The sequence below is a fragment of the Gossypium arboreum genome, chromosome 13, assembly GCF_025698485.1.
Source record: "Gossypium arboreum isolate Shixiya-1 chromosome 13, ASM2569848v2, whole genome shotgun sequence".
Classification (NCBI taxonomy): domain Eukaryota; kingdom Viridiplantae; phylum Streptophyta; class Magnoliopsida; order Malvales; family Malvaceae; genus Gossypium; species Gossypium arboreum.
The window spans coordinates 46,034,607-46,040,246 of NC_069082.1; the positions used below are offsets into that span (position 1 = coordinate 46,034,607).

At 35.1% G+C, this 5,640-nt stretch overlaps 1 non-coding gene across 1 annotated transcript; it reads right to left on the bottom strand.

Moving 5' to 3' along the window:
* Positions 1 to 5,120: 5,120 nt before the first annotated feature.
* On the bottom strand, positions 5,121 to 5,227 carry LOC128287012 (small nucleolar RNA R71). Its single transcript, XR_008277712.1, has one exon. It is a non-coding gene; the product is annotated as a small nucleolar RNA R71 (small nucleolar RNA).
* Between the last annotated feature and the right edge of the window lie 413 nt (positions 5,228 to 5,640).

Consider the following 5,640-nt stretch of genomic DNA (forward strand, 5'->3'; position numbering starts at 1 on the left):
AAGAATCGATAATCATTTTTAGGAATTCGCTCAAGAATTCCAATCGCATCATTATAAGTACAATCCAACAAAGGTCCATTGGCTGATGTGTTGACAAGATTCCTCATGTGTGAATTCAGCCCATTATAAAAATCTCAATTTGTGCTTTCTATTGAATGTCGTACATGGGACAACATCGAAGCAAAGATTTATAACGTTCCCATATAGTGTGAAGATTTTCATGGTCCAGATGATGATAAGCTGTAATATCATTTCGAAGACTAGCAAAATAAACTGTGTTGCTAGTATTCCAAGAAGTAATTGATCCGACAGGTAGCCCAAGTAACTATGTACAAGCTCCTCCTTGCAAGGAATAAGGGAATAATTGCTTCTTTAAAACGTCCTTAGAAACGCCTTGTTAATTAAAAGAAGCACAAATCAATAAAAATGATTTAAGATGTTCTCGTGCATCTTCATGTTGTAGTCCATCATATTGCCCATTAGAATTCAACATTTGGAACATTTTTTGCTTGTCTTAAAAATTCCCAGCTTGATTTGCTGGCCAAACAACTCCCAGCTGTAACTTATCCAAGATAGGTACTACAGAATCTCGTATAGGCATGTTTTGTATTTGAGCATCTTGCTGCAATAATGGGTCATTAGCATTTTGGTTCTACATCGGGGGTATAACTGCATTATTTCTTGGTAAAGCCATATTCCTTTGTTCTCGAAGTCTCATCCGAACTGTTCTTTCAATTTCTAGATCAAAATCAGCAATAAACTCCGAATTGCTTTAGGTCATACAACACCAAAAATAAAATGTGAAAATAAGGACAAAAAAAACTAGTAGCAACTAAATATTATGAAATAAAAACAAATAAAGATAAATATAAAAAAAATACCATCCCCGACAACAATGCCAAAACTTGATCGACTGTTTAACGTCATAGCAATAATGTGCAAGTGTACACTGTCGATGCAAGTATAGTAGACAAATATAAATCTGTCAGATATCGATCCAACGAGGATGGTTATTTTTTGTCTACCAATGTCAGTGCAACAAATGGATAGAGACGAGATAAATTGTGAAAGTATGTGTCGAAGCAATAACTTGGAAATTGTAGCACCCCTAACTCGTATCCATCACCTGACTAGGGTTAAAGGCGTTACCGGATAAATCGAAACATTTTACGAATAATTCATAAACATCATTCACAATCATAATCAAACATTACATTGAGTCCCTTATATAGGTCATTGAGACCTTAATCATGCTTTAGAAAGGGGTTGGGACTAAATTGAATACACACAAAATTTTTTGAAACTTAAACTATTTGTCAAAGTTATACAGTCACACGTCCATGTGAATAGGTCATGTGCCTCATAAGGCATTAGATAAGCCCATATGTCTAAGCCATGTCAAAACAAGACATACATACTGACTTGTCCACATGGCCACCAAACACGCCCGTGTGCTTGGCCGTGTGAAAATTAAGGAGGCTACTGACTTAGCCACACGGCTAACCACACGCCCGTGTGTCAAGCTCGTGGTCAAAACTGACTTGGCCACATGGCTTGACACACGCCCATGTGTGTGCAACCGTGTGGTCTGCCCAGGCTCAATTTGAAATGGCCAACGAGCAACACGGCTGAGACACACGCCTGTGTCCCTGCCCATGTAGGCAAAAATAGGCCATTTACAAGGCCAAATTGCCACCCATATAGGGTTCTCCCTACAAGTAACATTCAAGCATCAAATACATCATATTTCCAAACAATTTCAACCACAAAACATTCATCATTCATATCATATATTCATCAACTAAATTCATGCTCATTATCCAAACTAAAACATACCATATTTATTTACCAAACACATTCAATTATACATGTCCTTATCACTAAGTTTCACATTCTTTCTCATGCCAAACTATTACCAAATTTCAAAATAAGCATATACCATAACTTACTAAAATTGACCATTTCATTTGGTCATTCAATAATGCATCAAAACGTACCATTTTTTAACAAAAAACATATACTAAAAATCCATTCAGAATCACATCCATAACCAAGCCATATCACTTGGCTAGATATATACACATTACAAAACATATTCACATACTTCTAGCCTATACATGCCATACTTCAATATATACATTTTCAAAAGGTACCAAAATAGAGTTTGATAGTGTGGTGATGATCCTCAATGATCCCCGAGCTTCTGGTAGCTTCGATATCTATAAAACAATGCAAACACACACAAAGTAAACTTTCAAAAGCTTAGTAAGCCATATACAAATAACCTTATCATATAACACAATTATAAACCAAACCATTCATGTAATTCATGGCCAAATACTATCACTTACTGCATAGTTAATAGACAATTCACACAATCCCAATTAATTTGCTCATATAGCATATTTTCTCATACTTTATCATATATCATCACTTGCATATGTACTTACCTTTTATTCTCAAAACATAGTATACATTTCAAATGTACCTGATTCAGATACACATTTCATATATTCATTCTTTTCTCGGAATGCCCTTTGAACCATTTAGAATCATAAGGATACACGGATAACTTAGAAAGCTCGTACAATGCCAATGTCCCAGACGTGATCTTACATGTAATCAAATATCGATGCCACTATCCCAAATAGGGTCTTACACGAAATCAAAAACTATGTTGATGTCCCAGATCTGGTCTTACACATAAATCATAAGTGGATGCCAACGTCCAAGACATGGTCTTACACAAAATCTCATATCGGATCCTATGTCATGACATAGTATCCTAACTATTCCTGAGGTTCATACGGGGCTTTTCGGACGTCGAAAGACTGTCAATGCTTTCTAAATTTCACATATTCATCTTCCAAGCCATTCATTTCATTTCATTAATATATAAACATAAATAAATTGATTCAAACACATTTATTTGTATATCGACTTAGCTCATACGGATTCGAATGAACGAGGTCAACTATTCAACGACTTTCGACTTCCCCGGATCTAATTCCATTTTCTTTGGTTCTTGATCTAAATACATTCAAATTTAAATTTTTTATTCACCAAATCATTCAATTCAATCCAAAAACACATAATTAGGGCATTTTACAAATTAGCCCTCACATTTTCACATTTTCACATTTTAGTCCCTAATTCACAAAATCACAAATTACAGAAAATTCTCATACACACTTGCTTAGCCAAATATACATGGTGTTCATATAAGCCCATATATTTCATTTATTTCACATTTTAGTCCCTCAATTTACAAATTTCACAATTTAGCCCATTTTACTCAAATTCATCAAAAGTTCAAAGACAAATCATGTTAACCCAACACCAAGCTTCCATATATTATCATCAAACTTCATAAAACTCATAGTTTCATCAATAGGATTACAAAAAATCATAAACAAAACCAGAAATTGAGACACAGGCTTGATAGAATACAAAGCAACGATCTCAAAAACATAGAAATTATCAAAAACCAAACAAAATCCATACCTTAATCACCAGATCAAAGTGTCGAACCCTAACTTGTGTTTTTCTTCTTATTTCCTTAGTGGTTTTTGGAAAAATGATGAATAAATGAAGCAAAATTTATGTTTTGTTTAATTAATAAACATTAATTCATCATTTACCATTTTACCCTTTTTTAATAACTTAAAAAACATTAATATTAAGGTCATTTATGACCAATCCCACTATCCATGGTCCAATTACATAATAAGGACCTCTCATTTAATAAGACAAATCAATTAAGCACTTTAACAAATAGCAGGCAACTTTTACATTTTATGCGATTAGGTCCTTTTATCTAATCGGGCACACAAACGATAAAATTTTCGCACAAAATTTTCACACATACTAATTCACATATAACAAACTCAGAAAATAATATTAAAATATTTTTTTCACTCGAATTTATGGTCTCGAAACCACTATTCTGACTAGGGTCTAAACCGGGCTATTACAACTCTCCCCCTTAGGGATTTTCGGCCCCAAAAATCTTACCGTTAAACAGATTCGGATATTGTTGTCTCATAACATCTTCAGGCTCCCACGTAGCCTCATCAATATTGTGTCGATGCCACAACACTTTTACTAACGAAATTTTCTTGTTTCTGAGTTCTTTAACCTCGCGAGCCAAAATACGAATTGGTTCTTCTTCATAAGTCATATCAGATTGAATCACGATTTCAGACAGAGGAATTACATGCAAGGGATCGGATCTGTATCAACAAAGCATTGTGATAAACCGTAATTTATACATATTTTTACCCCATGTTTAACGCATTTTATGGATGATTTCCCATTAGAATTGGTGAATTCAATGCTCCTATTGCTTTAATTTCATGTTTTATACTTAGAAGAGCATAGGAGCGTGAAAGGAATAAGAAATGGGCCAAAGTACGAAATCAACACGGCCTAGACCTCCTCACACGGGCAGAACACAAGGCAGTGTCAATTTGGCAGGCTTGAGCATGACCTGAAGTAATCGTACACAGGCGTGTCACACGGGCGTGTCCTTGTAGAGCCCAAGTTGAGTCCAATTCGGAAAAGGCTAATTTTGAGGGCTCTTAGGCATTCCAAAGCCTATAAATACACCCTAGAGGAGGAAGAAAAAGAGGCAAACAAGGAGGGAGTAAGAAATTACTCCAAAGAAGCTGATTGATCCATCTCAGAAGCCGGATTCGTCATCAAGACTGAAGATCTCTCCTCAATTTCCCCTTCAGGAGTTTTTGGTTTTCTTTATGTTTTGTATTCTTTATTATCCTGAGATGTTTTCTTATTTAGTTATGAACTAAAACCGCTAAATACCTAAGGGGAATGAAACCTAAGATGAATCTTGTTATTATTTTCTGAATTGTATGATAAATATTTAACTTGTTCTTAATTATGTGTTCTTAATTCTTATTATTATTTAACTTCTTAGAACTATGCGATACATTTAAAATTAATGGTGTTTCTGATGATGCCATTCGTCTTCGGTTATCCCTTTTTCATTGAGAAACAAAGCTAAATAGTGGTTGAACTCATTACCACAAGGGTCAATCACTACTTGGGAACAAAGGACTAAAAAATTTCTATGAAAATATTTTTCACCGGCTAAAACGGAAAAATTACGTAATGATATCTCTTTGTTTGTGCAGATGGACTTAGAAACTCTTTACGATGCATAGGAGAGATACAAATACTTACTGAGAAGGTGCCCTCACCAATGGTTACCGCTTTGGCTACAGGTTCAAACATTCCATAATGGCCTGAATCCTTCGACTCAATAATTAGTTGACGCAGCTACTGGCAGAACCATCAATAATAAAACACCTGAAGATGCCTATGAGTTTATAGAGGAGATGTCACTGAATAACTATCAGTGGCAAGTTATGAGGACTAAGCCAACTAAAACAGCAGGCATTTATAACGTCAATTCGGTTACTATGCTGTCAAACCAGGTATAACTTCTAAAAAAAAAGATTGATGGTTTACCTGGTTCTACTCAGGAACATCCAGTAATGAGGTGCGAGATGAATGAAGGAGAAGCATGCACAGAGTATCAACCTTTCAACCCTAGCATCGAGGAAGAACAAGTCCAATATATGGGTAACAATAACTCTCGATCCCAAAATAACCCATATA